The 20,489-nt window shown below is 40.2% G+C and overlaps 1 protein-coding gene across 1 annotated transcript in view; it reads right to left on the bottom strand.

The window, feature by feature from the left end:
* zfhx3b (zinc finger homeobox 3b) overlaps window positions 1-20,489 on the bottom strand; it is a 288,910-nt gene that overhangs the window by 153,167 nt on the left and 115,254 nt on the right. The window contains exon 4 of the mRNA XM_030127560.1: window positions 19,838-19,912. The gene's annotated coding sequence lies outside the window, so the exon portion shown is untranslated. The remainder of the gene's footprint in view (window positions 1-19,837; window positions 19,913-20,489) is intronic.

Genomic DNA, 20,489 nt, shown 5'->3' with positions numbered 1-20,489 from the left:
CAGCTGCTTGGCACCGTTCATATTAAATCACAATAATGGCAGATGAGCTCTCACACTAAAGAGACAAGCATCTATTTGGAACTGCACTTTATTACACTTTGTTCCTTTTAATAAAAAAAAAATACGCGAAAAGATAACCCGGTTTTTAAAATCCCAGATAAACAGCAACGATTGCATCTTTAAATAATAAATGATCCCCTGCCTCTTGCAGACGGGAATATAACTGAAAATAATTGAAGACAACAATGTCCTATAAGAGCACCACTCGAGCAGTGCTGATTCAGAATCCCTCATAACTTCAAACATTCAGTCATAAAGTATGGATAATCTGAAAAAGAAACACATGCGTCTGTTTACAATTTCCTTCTAATTAAGGGTACAGGATGGGGTCTACCTTTGTTAAAGTTGATGTGTGTTTGTTAGACTTCCCGAGAAACTGTACCACTGGCAAATTAGGGGTGGAATACAAAACGAAACAAACAATAACACTCTAATATGATCTGCAGTCAAGGAATGAATATTTCACAATCTGTCTACATTTGACACACTTTCAGTCGAGAACAAAGGATTCCTAAACAACAAATTGCCCAAACTTGGCCATAAGATGATAACCTTTTTGACCTGCATTAATTCACAAAAATATGGTTGCAAATTCCACTTCACAGCTCTGCAGGAAATCTGTCCTCAATTTGTGTAGTTTTAAGGACATATTGTTACTTGTTTTAAGTCAAAAGGAAATTTTTGCTGGTAGATGTGCAAAAGAACAGATTGAAATAAATCGGGCCAGATCTGGAAGCGATGGCACAGGAATGGGGAAAATATAATTGTCTATGTATTCATATTCACAGGTATCCAACAAACACTGACGGACTGTTCAGTACATGAAGAAAAAACGGCTGGTCTTCTATCCACGTCCACATGCACAACAGTATTTTGTGTTATGCGGCCGTTTGTAAAGGTGTACAAAAGAGTATGTAAAATTAGGTAAGCACCGTGCAGATGAAGGTGATGTTTTTCCATTTTCCCTCTGTGAAAAAGGCAAGCAATGTGCTGTGTGTCTAAGAGGGATAAGGCAGCGCTTGATGATTAATCACTGGACATAATAAAGCTTCTCACCATGAGCGCACAGTCCAGCTGATTCTATGATATGATTGGGGCCGATTAGAAAAGAGAAATAATCATTCCTTACAGTGCATTCATAGTGCACTCTAATGATATCTTCTGATTGGACCTTGCAGAGAAGATAATAAGGGCCGTCTTCAGAATGGACTAAGATTATTTCTTTAACTTCATGAAATGGGGCCACGGGCCTGGATGCAGCAGATTTGAGGATTAAGATAAACTGACCTTTCACATTATGTTGCCATGTATAAAAGATGAAGTTTACAGTCTCTCATCACATTAGACCAATGGTTAGAGCCTCTGTGAAGCCCCTTTGAACATTACAATGGTTTTTCAGACTGCTATACAACAGGCCTCTACCCCCTAGTGTGGGATTACTGTGCCTGTGCGCAGTTGTATGAATGTGTATTTGTGTTGTATGGGTGTTGTGGACATGTATGCTTGCTTGTTAAGAACCAATGTTGTGCAAAAAAAAAAAAAAAATCTCCTTTCTTCTTCATGATTATGTGTATTTAAATTGTACATTTAAAAAAGCATGATGTTTTTATTGATAATGTAATAATGCCTGAATTTCACTGATTCAGCTCGCTCAGTTTAACATTTGATAGCAGTGTACAACTTGTAAACATCAGTGTATCTGCCACCAGTCATATCAGCAGGTGTAAGTGTAAATGCCTATTCCAATTCGTCTGTGTTTTGGGACAGGTCACTCTGCCCTGCTCTTTGGAAACTCCTGAGGAGAGCAACCAGACTGGCTTTCATTTCCACAATTCCACAGAGCAAAGTATTGTTGTCATGCCAAGTCTCTATGCCTGGCATTGGATCTCAACATCACAGTTCTCTGAAAAGAAAAAAAAATAACAGAAGAAAACTGTCAAAAGGAAGGCAAAGTGTCACTTGTTTCAAATGCAAACCAACATGTTTAAAACATTTTCTTGCATCAAGTGATTTTATGTTTAAACTAGAGGAGTAATCCACCTGTCAGTTACAGATACTGTCACTTGATTTTCAATTGCAAAACAAGTGAAACTACATCTGAAACAAGTCAAACGATCTAACCCCAATAGTTCTGCTTTTCTGTTTTTTTTTGTTTTGTTTTGTTTTGTTTTTAAGGTAGAAAACAATGGACTAAATAACTTGAACCAACTTTTGTGTCCTCCTAGTCAAACTGATGTTTTCAGATCATATGTGTTCAGTAGAACCAAACTCTGTAATGTGCCGGGATGAAGAGCTATAGGCTTATACAGGCATCTGACTACTGGCCAACATCTCCGGGCCTCTTTGATGTGGGAGACATTGCTTACCCCTATAACTTACAGCCCAGCTCTGCAGGGACTTATTTTTATAACCTCTATTATTTTCTATCATAAATATTCAAATCCAGATCTTAAATCCCAAGCTTAGTGAGGAGAATAGCCAAAAACAACATGCAGCTCTTCAGCTTCCCCCAGCTCTCGCTCTTCTATAGAAAATCATTATGAAGATTAATACAGAAATCAAACAGAATGCTGAGACGAGACTGTGAGACCCAGTAAAAATAATGCACTCATATGAAAGGACTCTGGATGCAATTTTTGGTCAGAGATCTCAGGCTTTTTTGTTCTTTATTTGTTTGAGCATTTTGACACATTCTGAATTTCCTCCTTTAGGCTGTGAATTAATATTTGCAGCTTGAATATTAATCCTGATTCAGTAGTGGATTAGTTTGCTATTGTCCCCTCTGTGCTGAGCCCTAAATAAAGGCGCTGACATGGAGAGGAAATCTATACCTCTCGCCCCGCAAACAAAGACCTCTGCACCCAGAGATAACACGTGTCCCTGCAACCCATACCCCCCAACTCTACCCACATGCTGGATCCTCCCTCTCCCTTTTCTCTCTCCCTCAACCTTCCATTCCCCATTTCTACTTCTCTTCCTCTCTGTCTCTCTCTTACCCAGAAAAACTTTGCCATGGTAGATTTGCAAGGCAATTGTGCCCTTAAACCGCGCCTCTTCCTTAGCTTATACCATGCATTTTCCAGAGTTTATCAAAGAATACAATGGGGTTATGCTTTCACCATTATTCTCCAGGCAAGAACAGTAATTTAAATGCACCAGTACTACTGAGGCAGGGCGCAGCCCTGCTGTCTCACTATGGAACAGAGAGAGATGAAAATGCATTACAAAAAACGCACTGCATTACTTTGTTGACCTTTCCTGTTCTCATAGTTTACAAACAGCTGTGAAGCTCCTTCCTTTGGGCTCTTTGTACATCAGAGACTAGGACTGATGGAGGCACGCCATGCTTAAATGAAGGGCTTTTTCTAACTTGCCTCCGTTGTGGCTCACAAACACAACCTAACAAACACACATTTACTTTATCTCTGCCGCCAAAGCAGTTGCCAAAGTAAGGGAGGAAATACATAGCGAAACAGATATGATGGGATCCTTTTATGTAAGTATATATTTTAATACATAGTCTGTTGAGCAACAAAAGAAAAATATCTAAACATATGCACATCAATACAACCACCCACACAGTGAAACAAGTTAAATTTCTCATCCACTGTAATAACATCAGTCAATATTTTTAAAGAAGTTTTTTTAAACAGTACTGGAATTGTAGCAATACTGTGATACAACTAAATATCTAGACAGTTAAACTAAAACTCTGTGAACTGCTGTCCTCAGTGACACTGACCAGTACATACCTGCGAGCCTATATAGCTGGAAATCTGCACACATGGACATGCATACACACACGTTTTATCATGGTATTGTGAAAACAAACAGGAACATTGAGTACTGTGCTTCGGATGGTAGGTCTATATGTGTGACCTGAGGCTCAATTCCATGTGAATATTAACAGGGACCTGAGAGGAGGAAGAAAATGCTGAGGACACAGGATGATACAGAAAGGAAAGTAGAGAAGTGAAATTAAAAGAAAAAATAGTCAAGGAAACATGGAATAGACAGGAGAAAGGGGCAAGAGAGAACATGGAAGAAGAGGAGGGAGAAGGAAAAAGGAGTAGAAACACAGACGCCAAAGAACCCAAGAGAACGTGGAACAGATACTGGGCTGCACTGTGCAGTTCTACGGGGTCTGGACTGGTCTGTACTCATGGTCAAGCTGATGAGAATGGGCGGCCATCGTGATGCCATTATGTTGTTAATCAATCCATTGGTGTCTGCGTGTCTGGGTGGGCAGATACTCACAGTCTGGAAGGGGTTAATGGGAAATCAATGGTGGGGATGTGCTTATGAGCAGGACATGGGGAAAGAGGGACAAGGGGGAGAGAGTGAGAAGAGATAGAGGGGCGGGGAGGGGGAGATAGGAACATTGTTTCCTGTGATAGCAGCAGACTTCCCAGATGTTATCTGTCATTCAAGGGAGCACTCTGGTGACCAGATGTTTAGGCTCAACGTGGTGGAGTGGGTATACATCCTACTGGAGGATCAATATAGGTCAAGTGCATGGTAATATTTATCGCTACTCTGCACACACCAGACATTGATGTCTTTGCAAAGCAGAGATGTGTCCTGAGCTGCAAGAAAATTTTCTATATGCACCTTGGTAACAGGGTTGTTTATTTTAGCACGATATATTTGTGTTGACGGTGCTTTCTCATTAATATGGATCATACAGTATGTCTGGTCCACATCAGCAATATCTCATTCTTACATCCATTAAGAAAAACAAAGGGGAACACTGATTTGGAAGGAAAGGTAAAATAAATACAGCCCAAATCAGGCAGAGTAGTTTTCTAAAGGCCTGGGGGCATGTAGGGAGGTGGGTGGGGGGTTGGAAAGGGGGAACCAAGTGCAGGTCCCAGTGCAGTGAGGTTCTTTGTAGTTTGAGCAGACTGAACTAGCCAGAGGCTCACTGCTCTAACCCCGAATACTCAGAGACACTGTTTGGGGAAATTACACCACAGAGTAATAATTAATCAAGTAAACGCTGAACTGCTTTGATTTGGATTACATTAACATATTATCAATAATGTATTAATCAAATACAAACAAACACCTCTGCATAACAGCATACTTAAGTAACTACATTTTCACACTTGAAAACTTGTGTGTCTGTTCATCTATTACAATAACCACAGCCAAACTATACTGGAAGCAGATCTATTTTTTTTTTTTTTAGAGCAACGCCTCTCGGCACATTAACTGTCTCTGCTCATCAGCTCCCTTCTTCATCACTGCATCACCCATTTCAAGTGCTTCTACCAAAAAGGCAAAAAATTATGAATTCATTTATTTACGCTTAACAATAGCAAAATGCATCATGCCGAATAAATAAACACACCACTGATGAAGCACTGAAAACACAATGAAAGTAATTTGTGCAAAGCTACTCCAGGTTTGATTCCAAAAGTAGCTAAGTGGATTGAAGAGTTAGTCACTTTTATCATTTGCAGAGGAGTCGAATCATCTCTGCTTTTGTATTTTCACTTAAATGCATGTTCTGTTTTTCTCTGATAAGTTGTGTTGTTTAAAAGCATCCGTTCTCGCCTAACGCTTTGTTCGTTGGGAGAACTTCATGCCCAGGGATTTTCTAAACACAATTCATCAAAGTGGAACGGCAGTCTTTTTTTTATGCATTCCTAATCCTTTTTGCTGCAGATGAGAGATTTGCTGTTCAGACTCATTAAGATTAAAGCGTTTTGCCAGAGTTATTTAAGAATGCAAAGTTCCATGTGAGACCTCTCAGAGTTCAGAACAGAAGAAAATCCTATCGACACGCTTGGTGCACTGGGGGCTGATCTTAGCCTATATTTCTATATTTGGTGTCAGTGATTGAGTGATAGCATTTGAAACGGGTTTTACTGCCTCATTATAGATGAGACAATCGCTCTTGTTTTCTTACCATCAGTGAGAGTTAATGACTGCTATTGCTCTTTTTGTCTTCACTTGTTAGATCATATAAAAAAAAAACTGTAAACACAATGCTTCCATTTTTAAAACTTTTCTGACAAAGTGACAGCTGGTTTTAATCTTTCCCGGTTTAACAGGTCTGATAATGAGCATTAACTGGCAGATAAATAAGTTCTCTTTTCAGGAGGTAAACAATTCATTGTGGTCATAAACTTTACTTACTCATTGCAGTGAAGTAGGTAGAATTTGCTTTCTAGTATTATTTTGGCCATAGTAAAGATATCACTCCTCTGCTTGGACAGACAATAGTTAATGGTTAGCTGGAGGAGTCTTTTAGCTGAAAAAGAAATTATCATTGGCCTGGATTTTTAATATTAGCTTTTTTGGCAGGAGGCTCAGTAGTTGTTTGGCTGCTCTAAAGCTATAGAAGGACTCAGATCCCGTTGTTGCTAGAACACAGCTTCAGTCTCGGCACCTTTCCCAAACTTTCCAGCTCCAAGTGTCGCAATCTGGTTCCATTTTACAGCTGGCCTTGAGATTGTAACAGAGCTCCTTTCTCTCCCTCCTCAACCACATATTTAATCCCTGCGCTTATGTCAAACTTAATTACAGGACCTTGTACGAAAAAATAACAAGTGAGCCTTGTAGGGGTGGGAGAGAGGAAAAGAGAGTAGTAAGAGAGCGAAAGGAAAAGAGACATAAGGAGAATGCTATAGGGAGAGACATAGGGAGAGGTGTGAGGGGATAAAGGAACAATACAGACATTTAATATGTGAACTCTATGTTAAATGACCAAACAAAAAGCTTTGATGTTTCTTACATGACACTGACACAGGATAAGACTCTCTTGTAAAACTATATTTTGATGTCCAGCAATCATAAGTGATCTAAGATACACATCTGTGAAAAGACTATAATGGATTTTCTGTAGTTAATGGTAAAGGTGAAACATTTTCAACAAAGACAGGCAAAGAAGGTAGGAAAGTATCTTAAGAGGTTAGCATACAATCCAGAAAATTCTCCTCAACTCCCACAAACCAAAAAGAAATAATCATTAGACGACGTCAGTTACCAGATTGTGTATGTGTGTGCACGTGTGTTTGTGCACATAAAACTATTTACTCTGTAGAAGTGGAACAGCCGGGGAGAGATGTTTAGTCTGTCAGTTTAAAACTATTACCTCAAACTCTGAAAATATGAGCTGAGCCTGTCGTGCATCGACACAGGGAGACAGCACTGTGAAGAACAAACCTTTGAAAAGTCTAAATCAATTTTTGGGGGAGTAACATAACAAACGCCTCACCGCAGTGAAGAAAGGGGGAATCTCTTTTTTAACAGTTTGAAAAGCACATATTCATACAATCTTCATAAGGCAAAACAGCATAAATGCAGTATACATGAAGCCTTTTGAAAATGGAGATGACGGGAAGGGAGAAGACACAGGGACGCTCCTCAAAAAAAATCAGACAAAACACATGGGAAGACCACCGCTGCCGTGCGTAACCCGCTTTTTCCTCTACCGTGTCACACTGGTCACATTGGATACACCTACCCTCCCACCCTTTAGGCCAGCCTTCAGGCTAAAGCCTTCCCACACTGAACTTTAGTGGACAAGCTATGGACCAAAGGAGGGAGAGAGGTTCCCATGCCACTGGTGCTGGAACCGGCGCGCCACACGGAGGTATTTATAGCAGACCAGCACTAAAGGGCCAGGAGAGAGGGCATGCTTGTTTTCCTTTCCATTCCCCAGGCACTTTCGCCAGGCCTCACATGTGGGTGTTAAATATACACTGGGAGCAACATTGTAGGGGCAGAGAATAGGAGGCAGTGGGCTCCCTTGAAATAGGAGTGTTTCGAGGGTAAAAGGATGGGATAATGGGATGGAGACTGAAGAAAGAGATTAGGGAACAGAATTTGGAGTTACATGGATACAGACTGGAAGAGAGCTGAGTGATTTAAAGGCAAGAAAATACCAAAAAGGAAAGAAACAATAAAAAAAAAAAAAAAAAAAAAAAAAAATCAAAGGCACACTGCTAAACTGAAAAATGTGGAAGTAAGAAAAAGCAGTAGTTGAAGTGACTTTATTTCATCAATAGTCTTTGTCAGCTCATAGGGGTGTAAGAAAGTAAGACAGGCCCACTCAAGGCCAAGTCTAGGATCAGAGGTTATGGTCCAGATCAACTGGATCATCTGGAGACTTTGCAGAGCGCCAGGGGAAAAACCCAGAGGGCACAGGCAGAAAGGTAGTGAAGCACTCATGTTGTTGTGGCCTTCAACATCAAATTAGATCTGGATCCAAGAACCAACACACCCTATCTCCAGCTGCTTCCTCTATATACTCTATGATGTATGCCTCTCTCCTTCTCTTTCTGGGAATTCCAGAGTGACATTATTACTATGATGAAAACAGACCCTATAAATACTGAGCACTATGATGAATATAACAGCGATTATGGGGGCAGCGATAATTAGATCAGGAAAGAAAGAGAGGCTCATTGAAGTTTGCTCTGTTTTTGTGTTTGGGAATTCCTTTCAACCTTGTGTCTTAATGTATGAAGAATTACAGAGGCATCGGTAGTGTGGTAATCATCTGGGTCTCTAGGAGGGCCTCTTGGGGCCTCTTCAGTGATCCTCTCTCCTGTTTCAGCTCACTGCTCCCTCTTACATCTCTGTAAAAGCCACCCAGCTGTCTGCTTTTTTAATGATAGTTTGGCCAACAAACAATTAATGGGCTTCCCTACAGATGCCTGTTAAAAAATGAAACAGCGAGAACCATGGAGTGCTCCCAAATGATGCCATTCAGAAGCTTACAGCTGTCTTTCCATCCAGTTTTGCTCATCAGATTTTACACTCGTCAGCAGCTCTCTAACCCACCGAGGTCCAGCTTAGATCTTTCAGCCCTAAGAACACAGCTTTAACAACACCCTGACCTGAGCCCCTGTCTAAATCCCAACTGTACAGCGGCCATCCCACTAGCTGATTGCGTCAGAAAGATTCCACAGCCATGGCCTCTGTTTTTTCATACTTGTGGGAAAATAGCAGTTCATGTTTCCTTGGATGCTTCACACATTCCTCACCCTGTCTTCACATTGTGGGGCCCCAGAGACTGGTTAAGGCTGAAGCCACTCAAGAGGAGGTGCTTGGCACTAAGAGGCGTGGCTAAATAAAAAAGGAAGGCAATTTTTTATAGTTTATTTAGGCCTGAGTTGCTAGGCAATGTGAACTCAAAAAGGCACTAATTACATTTCCCTGAGTTTGATGAGTATAACAGAACTTAACAGAAACTTTCCAGCTCATTTAACCTCTCAGAACACAGCTGGGAATTATAGATAACAGAACATCTGGAAGTCACAAAAATACTTCTCGAGCGTCTAATCCAAACTAATTCAAAAGTCACCACATCCTGCAATGAACGACATCCCAAAGCTAACCCACTGACAGCTCCAATATTTCATATTTTGTTGTAAAAACGCATCCGTCATTGAATGGCATTCCAGTAATTTGGGCAAAAGTTCATGCATTCTGCTACGCAGCATCTTTTGTTTCTATTTCACAATTATAATACTATGAAGAATTACCCAAACCAACATCCTACGTTGACATTTACATGCAGTTGCTCTACAAACACACACATCCAATTCTTTGAGCCACATGTTGCCACAATCATTTATTCTTTATAAAAAGGCGAAAACATGATACATTTTTTCTATTTAAGCATATGAACAACACTCATATTTCAAAAGTACTTTTTTGCAATGCAATTCTAATGCACAACACACACACACACACACACAAATGCTTGTACTCTTCTTGGACAGATGCAAGTTTGGTCTCATCCCAAATTCCTGACCTCAAAATTTCAAGACAAAGGTAGTTAGTCTTGATTTATGCATACTTTAGCTTAGGATGAAGAGAGCAGGACACAGTAGCAAAGCAATTAATTTTGATGCTGAAAACATTATTAATGGTAATGTTTAAAACATCAAAGCTCCAGCTGACAGAGACACAGCATCTCCACTCTGACAAGATGGAACAGATGAGCTCACTTGAGTCAGTCAAGGTGAGGCACAGGGGAAAATGTAATTTGTCTCTCCATTGATTTTCATCAAAATTTCCTGGAGAAGGGGTGCTTCAAAGCAAGTTAAAACCCTTGTACTTAACATACATTTTACAGTAGTACAAAGGTAGAGGAGGTGGACACCACATGAGGGGTTACATGCTTACATGCATCATGCTTCAGATTGTTTAAAACAAAAGATGGTCTGCATGAGACAAATGTGACAACACAGTATTTGTGTTTCATGTTAAAAGGTTTAACAGTCCCCAGCTTACGCATAGGACGTAGGGGACAACAGAGGATGCACCATCAGTGAATGTATGAATCCTAGGTTCCTAATGACTGAGTGGGCAGTGAAAAGCCCCCTCCTCTATGTGTGTGGACTCCTCACAGTAGCTTTGGGCAAAGGGATAAAGCTTCTTGCACTCCCACATGTTCATTTACCCCCCACCATCAAACCAATTGAACCAGGGAGTCTGGGGGGAGCCACATTGATATTCACTACACATCTCCATCCCCCAGCCACAGCCATCCCCACTGGAAACATTATTTCATTACATATATTATGCATTCAGCATAAGGGAGTTGGTGAATGTGGAGTGTGCAGATGTGTGTGTGGGTGTGGGCCAGCTCAGATGTTTCCTTCTATGTATACATGGCTATGACAAGTCTGTTGTAAAAAGAGTTTTTAAGAGGGTGTAAAGATATAACGCCTCAGGGTTCCAGTGTTAATGGCATTTAGTTTACTTTGTGAGAAAGAAGACAAAATATTTATTTCACACTGTTTTGTGTCAACATTATAAAAGCAATTTTGCAATTTTTACAATGTAGGAACAAAGTTTCTTCGAGAGTTTGTATGAATTTCTGAGTTCATTTGAGTATGGGCATGTGTGGAGTGTCTCATGCTGGGAAGGAGATTAAGAGACACATTGAGAGAAAGACAGTGAAAGAGATGAAGATGGAGACAGACAGACAGAGTTCTTTCATATTGCTCAATGGTCTCTGGGCTCTGGTCCAGATGTCCCCAGAACAGTTTTTATTTGTTAATGTCTTGTTATAAAAGCCCTTTTAAAAGCGCCTGCCGCCTTCCGCTTTATTCTTTAAATGGCTCAACACAAGACACTCTTGTCTGATCTGAACTGGAATCAATTTGGAAAAGAAACCATTTCACCTCTGATTAAGCACGGCTCTGTCTCTGCTGTGGCATGCTGACCTTTCCAGAGTTCTGCCTTGTGCTGCTAGGAGGGGCCAACTAGATGATATGCCGGGTTAATTAGACTGATTGACGTCAGCGGGCCGGGCCTGAGAGTGGCTCAGAGTTGAACCCTCTGTGATTTGTCAGGACTCACGACCTCATCTCTATCAGGGGCCCTTAGACTCAGACTGAGTATAACTTTATTTCTACATTGCAAATTACTTGGTTCTTACCAAGATAAAAAAAACAAACAAACGTAGATTTAAAAGTGTTATCTTGTTTTCAGAGTTAAATTCTTATTCTAAGCATTCATACATCTGTAGACATGCTTATTTCTAGATTTAACAATCATAATTCAAGAAATCTTGTCAAGTGAAATTATCTTGCTGCATGGACAGATATTTCACTTGTTTTGAGTACCTTTTTCCTCAGATTTAGTGTTTTTATCTTGTTTTTAGACACTCCTTTTTTGCAGTGTAGCTATTGTCCTTTCATTTTCTAACATCGGTAAAAAAAATAAACCATTTTCTCTGACATCAAATGATTACAACTATAAAACCATTGCTGTATTATAATGGGTTTGGTGTGTTTTATCCTCTTTAATTTTTAACCACACAGCAAATCCTGTTAAATCAAGATCAACATTAGTGCAGATTCAGAGTTCACATTAAAACACAGGACAATAAATGAATGCCAAACTTGAAAACACACCACCTTTCTGACACTGACACTGTTTATATATGTCATACTCAAGCCAGTCTGGGCCCAGTCTGTCATTTTGTCAGGTTCTGTCCGTTTTGACTGCTTTGCAGGGCTACGGGTCCTAAGTATACAAAGACATGTCTCTGTGTGATCACCATCTAAGATCTCTACATTACTCATCAATGTCTTCATCCTGCGGCCTATTTTATAGTCCATCTACCAAGCTGCAGTTCAAACATCACTACACAGACTCTACATCAATGTTATATGTATCATGGGCTTATTTAACGTATAACTCCCTTGAGCAATAATATGTTGCAAGCCTACAATGCTTCAACAGAGACGTTCAGTGGGAAAGAGTCCACCAGAGATCAGCCCTCAGTCAAAATTCCAAGCCCTCTGCCTTATACACCCAGAGAAATGTTGCCTAAAGAGAGGCCTGGTAGAAAGGAACCTCACCTCCAGTTCAAGCAGATTCCTCTGCCCTTTTATTTGCTCTCGTTTGGCTGCAGAGGGAACGTGCACCACTCTGACCTGGGGGCACTCATCCAATCAGCTCGCTATCTGCTGCAAGGGCCTCCATAATAGTGACATTTTTCCACCTCGTCAATAAAGTGGTGAAAGCCACCCTCCACCCGCTACTTGACCATTTAACTTCTTCCTGAAAAGGCCCTTTCTTTCTGTCTTTCTCTGTGTCTGGCTGAAATCAATAAAAGCAGAGCAAGGAAAGAGGCCAATCCAGCGGCTGCATTAACTGGTGGTCTGATCTGTTGTACAAAGAGGATGGTTGGCAGAGAAAACGATACAGGAGAGCTGGCAGTTCAAGTCTTTCTCATCATACAGCAGTGGGAGGAACCTGCTTCTTGTCTATGCTCTGTGTTTAAGTCCAGTAAGGACAAAGGGGTTTAAAATGCCTATTGACAGGAATCACTCAGACAGATACAGCACATTACACAACTACACAAACACACACTCACATCAAGTCTCAGAACTGTATAATGCTCAAATTTACACTCAGAATGAAAGGTGACAAAAGTTGGCAGCACTGACATATACATTAACAGACATAAACTCTGCAGTGTCTAATGATTATTGTTTGCCATGACTCATTTAGCAGCTGCATTCACACATTGCCACATGTCTCAAGTGATTGACATAATGACATCAGAGTGAGAACAAAATGTCTTCAAATAAAGGAGTGGGAGGGAGAACATGAGAGAGATGGGTTACATCTATGCCCATGCTAAAATGAGTGCAGTGCTTTGTTTGGTTATGCTGTCTGAGCTGAAATTGATTTCTGTGAGAAGCTCCTGCATTCAGATGAAATAAATAACAGACTCGCTAAGAGACGGGAGGATATGTGGAAGAGGGAACAAAAGGTGAAAAATGTGATAAAGGAAGAGGCAAGAAACAAAGATGGATGAGGTCAAAATAAATTTACAAGGAAAAAGGCAGAGAAACAAAAAATGAAGAACATAGCAAAAGGTAGGGTACTGGATGACATGTCTTTAGAGGAGCACAGAGGAGAGACAGACTGGAAGACATCTGGAGTAGAGGAGGATGACAGCCACACACCACTCTCTAACCACAGACAACATGATGAGGGATTAAACTTCATTACAACATGTTATGGTAATGAATGGGCTGTGGCCACTTCTGGATGTGTTAGAGTAATTACCACTCTACATCTTATGTGTGAGTGACAGTTCCTCTGCATATTCCTCCCACATCCATGTGTTTATTTGGGTGTGTTGTGTACTGATCATTTTCCTAGGAGTCCTTGGTTAGTGAATTCAGTGAGGCCTAAGAAAAACCCTGGAAGTTTTTTTTAATACCATGAGTCAAACATAAGGGACTCCTGCAACTAATTAATAAAGTGAAACACTTAGACAGCTACTGTCATGCGTATCATCTCCCATAATTACCTTTACACTCCATAATAAGAGATGGGCGAGGGCAGGCTCATGAAATGTGGTTTGCGCCACTGTCTGGGCATGTGGGTCTAGGTTAGGTGCCAGAGAGGGAGGGGACAGATGAAGCTGCACACTCTGGAGGGGTGAGGTTGACTCTAGGTCACAGAGGCTGCCTGGCCTTATGGCTGACAGATGTTAGTCTGGTTCAACAAGAGTTGTGATTCTGGAAAAAGTTACACCACACTACACTCCACAGTGCAAATATCTTCTCTGTGTAAAGAAACATCCCATACATCATCACTCAACAAGACATAAGCAAAGGCCCCTCCCTAGATTACAAAGCCTTTGGTAAGCCACACCACTTGTCTCTACTGTCTAGATGAACTGCACCAAAGTTTTCCACTGTTTGAGTTAACCGGTCTGTCAGTAGCATTCCCTAGTGGAGTAACAGCATGCTTCTGCTATAGACACAGCGCAGCAGCCTGCTGTGGTTGGCGTGCTGCTGCTAATGTCACTAATGATCCCCACACTGGAGTACAAGAGACCAAAACAGAGTTCTTTCATCTACAGTAAGCTCCCAAGTGTGAGAGTCAGAAGGGAGCCAAGGATGAGAGACAGGCAAAAGTATTGTCCCCAGAGAGCTCCTTATTCCCTCATGATAGTAACACAGGGACAAGATAGGTGCTCCTCTGCAGAAGTTCAGTCTGTACGCATGCATTTATTTGCTCATATTAATAATATGACAGATGTGTATATAAAGTGTGTGTACATGTTGAATATAGACACTGCACCATAGTTTTACCAGGTGGGCACATGGACAAACACACCGGCATTAGGCGGCACTGAAGAGAAAGACTGTTTTCCCAATAAGAGAAGAGAGCTAGGGGAAATTAAATGACAGTGGATCATTAGAGTGGGATTGCCTGCAGCTTGCTAATTTATGCAAATTAATTTCTTGGCTGACGTGGAGGGAGAGCGAGCGGGTGCCACAGCTTGGCAAGCAGTCAACATCGAGCGGCAAAAAGGTTAAACTGCGGCACTCTGCTTTGGTGGTCTGGAAAGTTTAGCAGCGTAAGCCAGAAAGGGATGTGGTACACCAAGCAACAATGACAAAGAATCACAGAGTGTGCCAGCCCTCTTCCTGGCAAGGCGGGCAAACAAACAGCCAATCACGTCCATGCTGGCACACTCGTAGGCAAATGGCATGGCATGCTGGCCCTCTCGTCACCCCGCCTCCCCTCTCCGCTGCACCGCAGCTGCCCAGAATGATTTTATAAACATTTTGCCAGTGGATCAATACCCGTATTGATCAACCATTGTGAGAGTGATCCGTCTAAAACCCAGAGCTGCCTAGAGCTCAGTGATGGGAGGAGCGAAAGAGAGAGGCTGCAGAGAGGATGGAGAAAGAGAGAGAGTCTGCAGCCACAGTGAAAGGGAGAAGAGGTACAAGGGAAGAGAATGTGAGAGAGAAGCAGACGCAGAGCTGAAGGCAGGTGGGGAGAGGCAGGTTTCGGACAACGCTACCAGGCCACAGGGACTGGGGAGAAACCCATGGTAATTGCTTTCTCATTAAGGGAGGGCGGGTGAGGGCGGCTAATGATACTGCGTTAAGTATGCGGTAAGTGACAAATGAAGAAACAGTTCGAAGATATGTATATATATACGAGACAGGGTGATTTTCCCACACCTGAGGTTGCTAATGCCTGTGCTAGTTTGGCCTGCTATGTAGCACTTCCAGGTATAATGTTGCATGTGCATGTGTGTAAATGGTTGCATGAGGCTGCAAAGAGAGAATAAGTAGGGAAGAGATTGATGATGGGCACTTTATATATTTTGTGCAAATAAAAAAAATCTCTCTCTCTATATATATATGAATGCTTTGACTTTTTCTGTTTTGTCTAGAGGGCCTAAGTATCTGGACTGTCAAACATCTTCTGTTTGCCTGGATGACAACATGGGACAAAGGAGGGCCAGAACAAACACACTCACGTGTTCAGCTGTTAGAGTTGAATCAAAACTGGAAATTCTTGTGAAATCAAAGATCTTGTGTAAGGGGACGGCCTGCATCCTGGATACAAACTCAAGAAACAAACTACAACATTTCTGTTCATGGCATTGATTATAACGTCCAAGGATGAAGAAGGGCAACAATGTTATAATGCCTGTTGAAAAAGATTCTTCAGCCACAACAACAGCACTACAGCATTGTAATTGATATGGACATAGCTACATTTGGTATGGGAAAGTTTTACTATTCACCGAAATGGATTACATTTTTTAATATATTTTGATTTTTGGTGGAATGTTTCTGAATAGAAAACAGACTGGTCTACTCAACAACAGTGGATGTTCAAGGCCCTAACAGCGAGGAGTCGTCAAAAGGCTTTTGGGATCGTCCCCCGAATACTAAAGGGAAATCTAGTTTCCACTGATTGAATTTAAATGTGACTTTCCTGGATAATTGTGGAATACACAGACTTCTCCATCATCTGTGTGGAAAGACCTTGGTGCCTGTAACCTTATTTTGGAATGGAACTTCGGTATGGAAACAATGAATAAGGCCCTAACTGAAAAGTTCAAAGGAAGAGAATGATCATTTTTGCACAAGGACAACAAGTACAAAAACATAATACACTTTTGGTAACTCCAATTAAGCACAAGATAATGTTATTTGGCTGTGCACAATGAAAATCCCATTATATGTGTGTCAGTACTTATCCTTGGCTTGGTCTGAATAGTCTCACTGTCACGTCATTTAAATCATCTGTTACAAAATGTTTCAAAACAGACAATTAACCCATGTCTTTGGACAATTACTGTCTTATTTTCATTTGGTTTAGTTTGTATTCTAACCCCAGCATGATCCATTAAAGCAGGGGCGTCAAACTCATTTTAGTTCAGGGGTCACATACAGCCCAATATGACCTCAAGTAAGCCAGACCAGTAAAATAATAACCTTTGAAAAATGTAAACTCCAAACTTTTCAGTTTTAGAGTGAAAAATGTTCAATTACACTATGGAAATATTTTTACTTACAAACGATCATTAAAAAATGTGAATAATCATGAACCTGAAATTTCTTCAGACATGTGATATTATAACAACCTATATATATTAAAACATTTCAGGTTGTATTGAGGTTATTCACATTTTTGTGAAAGGATAATTTGTAAATGTAAATATTTTGATGTAGTTTTACTTTTTTTTTCAGGAAAAAATAGATAAATTTAGACTTGTCATTATTTGTAAGTTATTCTTATGGTATTTTACTAGTCTAACCCACTTGAGATTGAAATGTGCTGTATGTGGCCCCTGAACTAAAATGATCTTGACACCCCTGATTGTTAATATCTCAGTGTAATTTTTGCATTTCACAAATTTGTCCTATGGGCTGGACTGGACCTTTTGGATGGTTTTGGGCCATGGGCCATATGTTTGACACCCCTGCATTAAAGCAACACAAAAAATTCAAAATTTTACACTATATATATATATATATATATATATATATATATATTGTATTGTTTTCACAGTACTGCATTTTGACCATACACTTCAAACACCTTTAGTACAACACCTGAAGTACAGACTCTGTTCTTGATTCAGTCATAATGGAAGATACACAAGACAAATGTCACGGCGGTCCAGTTCAGTGATACACAAGAAAATTACTGACACATTTGAAGGCTGCATATATTTAGATTCATCAGTGTACACAGTGCAATTGTTATTTTGTCACTGCAGTTATGGCAAATATTCCCCCCCTGATTTATGTTAGTAAAACTACACTGAAATTATGAATTGCATTACATTTTGTCTCTAATGCAACTCATTTTGCTGCACCAAGATAAATGTATGAGAAGACCCAGTTGTTACAGTACAACAGAGTTTATCGAACTTTGAGTGTTGACTTTTATTAAGAATATCACAGATGCCACCATCTGACTACAGACAATGCAAAAAATACAGGTCAAATGCAATGTTATCCAAAATGAAGAATATATAATAGACACCTTACTGTGTTGATCTACAGGTGCATAAGGGAGTGGAGTCCCATATGTATTTGTGGCCAAACCATGAAACAATGTATCTGCCTTTTTCTTATTTGTCTTTCTTCTGCCATTAAAAGCTATGGCCGCCTGCAGACCCACTGGTCAAGAGTTTGGAATTGTGGCACAGATTGGGAACAATCCCATAATTCTGTTCCCTGAGACACATTTCTATCACATTTCTCTTCACAGTTTTATGTCTGTCCTTCAATCACTGTGGTGTTTGTGTTTGTATATATCTGCTGAACCATGTACCTGAGGTTCAAAGCACCAAAATGCTGATTTGCACCATACCTTTTTTATGATAAGGAAAGAAAAAATAATTCATGCCACAACTCTATTCAAGTCTTTTCACCAGTTTGATCATTTCCAGACCAAATTTGACACAACATATCATATTAAGTTTTGATTTCTTAAGTGTTCATTCATTAAAAACCAAATCAAAGCGAAATGACCCAACTGTAAGCCATATCCCAGATATATCCAATATTTGGTCAGGTGACACTTTTAACAAGCTAAGATAAAGTTACCATGGTGACTCTGCCTTGAATTGTTTGCTGTGTTCAACTATTTTAAGTCAAATTTGATGATAGGCTGGCTAAATTAGCAGGTATTAGCTGCTAAGTGCTGCAAGCTGCAGTCTCTTGTCATATTTAACTCCTAAATCAATAACCACACTATAAAAGAAATTGAAAATAGCTTTGAACAAAATACATCCAATATTCAAGTTTCAGTTTCTGTGACATATAGAGTCTTGTATTCTATCTTCAACTGACCCTGAATGACATTACAAAGATTGGAATACTAACCCTAAACTTTTCATGTGTTCTATTGACATCGGTGCCCCACTTTGTTTTATATTGTCTTAATTTTATCTCACCTCTCTTACATGCTATCCTCTTACACACAGATTTGATTCATGTGCAATCAAAGCTGCACTCAGACACAAAAAAACCTTTCCTTGTCTCCTTTCTCCTTTTGTTTGAGTCCTGCTCGCAAAAATAAATCCTTGGATGAATGCCAAACAATAAATTAGGGTCTTCATTAGACACATCAAATCTAAATTACTATTCAATTAACAGGCCAGCCAACCTGAACTAATCAACCAATTAGGCTGTGTGTGTTCACAGAAAAGCTAACAAAAGCACACGAGTCCCCTGGGAAAGCAGTAAAACACTGCAGGAGAGTGACAGTACAAATGAGAAGCTACTGGTTTAGAAGAGAAAGGAAGGATCAGAGAGTGGCAGAGGGTAAAATGTGATCACATCACCATTCACAGACTGCCATTTATGGGTAATTAATTTTTATGTTTCAGTGAGTAATTATTTTTGATGATGTCGTATGCAGAGATCCTCAAAGAAAAGAAAGGAAAAGAGAAAAAAAGAAATCATAGGAACTTTGTTCAAAAAGGCTTTTTGTTTTTGTTAAAGGTTGTGACTCATTTTGTGTTAATGAATTTTGATATGGAAGCTTACTGTTCCTCTGACTATACTTTATTATGTTAAAGCATAAGGTCATGTTATAACAATACTGTGTGTAACATCCATGTTGAACTTGTTCAAAACAATGAATCTGTATCAAATTAGTAAATTCATTATCTTATTATAGTATTATAGGACTATAGTACAACGCGGAATATCTAACAAAAATGTGCAAAAATGTCATATTGTGCATATCAGATAGAATATGATTGCCTCACACTCTTTGTGGAATGAATTAATTCAACATTCACCAAATCTGAATGATGACTGGCTGGAAATGCATTCACATAATGTTTGACAAATAATATTCAGAAAGTAAAATGAATCTGTTGAATTCTCCCTGTCAGTCATCTGAGGTTTATAGCACTCAGCTTTTGGTGAGTGTGTCTGCACAGTCAAAGGCTTTGTGATGCCCCTTTAGTGTAGAGGCGCTGCTGGGACTTCAGCGTTGCACATACCTTTGGGCCGCAAAAGATGTCTGGTAGGCAGCATAGGCTGTTGAAATGCCTTCTTCACACACAGCAGAACCCAACCTAAGAGAGTAACAAACACACATGACATATATACAAACCTATAGTATGTATCTACAGTTTATGTAAGCAGAGAGGAACATCAGACCCTTCAGTCTGACAATTAGTCTGCTCAAACCAACAGCATGGGACAGCATTTCATCTGACTGTATACTCACAGCCTTTCTTCACTTAGTGTCTGTTTTATTTTACTTGCTGTATTTTTTTTTTCTTTTTTCTCCTTTTACCCCACAAGCCCTTACATGTTAAAGTTTTGAAGATGCTCCGATACAGGCCAAAGGGTGTTACAGAGAGGAGAACGCCATTATTGTACAAGTAAATGTCAGAACAACCCTGTCTAATTGTGTCATTACTAATTCATGTTTATTAATGCAGTGATGTATGATGGCTCTACAGACAGACTGAGCTTGATTGTGCCTGTCATGTATGGCTTATTCTTTTTCTGGTGAGAGCTGCAGGGAATGTGTTAGGGACTGGGTGGTGGGTGTGGGGCATATGGTGCATCTAGTGACAGTGCCAAGTGGTGTGTGACTTGAACATGAAGACAGAGGGGGTAAGGGAGTTGACTGATGGTGCTAGT

The sequence above is a fragment of the Sphaeramia orbicularis genome, chromosome 3 (genome assembly GCF_902148855.1).
Source record: "Sphaeramia orbicularis chromosome 3, fSphaOr1.1, whole genome shotgun sequence".
In the NCBI taxonomy this organism is placed as follows: domain Eukaryota; kingdom Metazoa; phylum Chordata; class Actinopteri; order Kurtiformes; family Apogonidae; genus Sphaeramia; species Sphaeramia orbicularis.
This window is presented reverse-complemented; position numbering and strand designations above follow the sequence as displayed.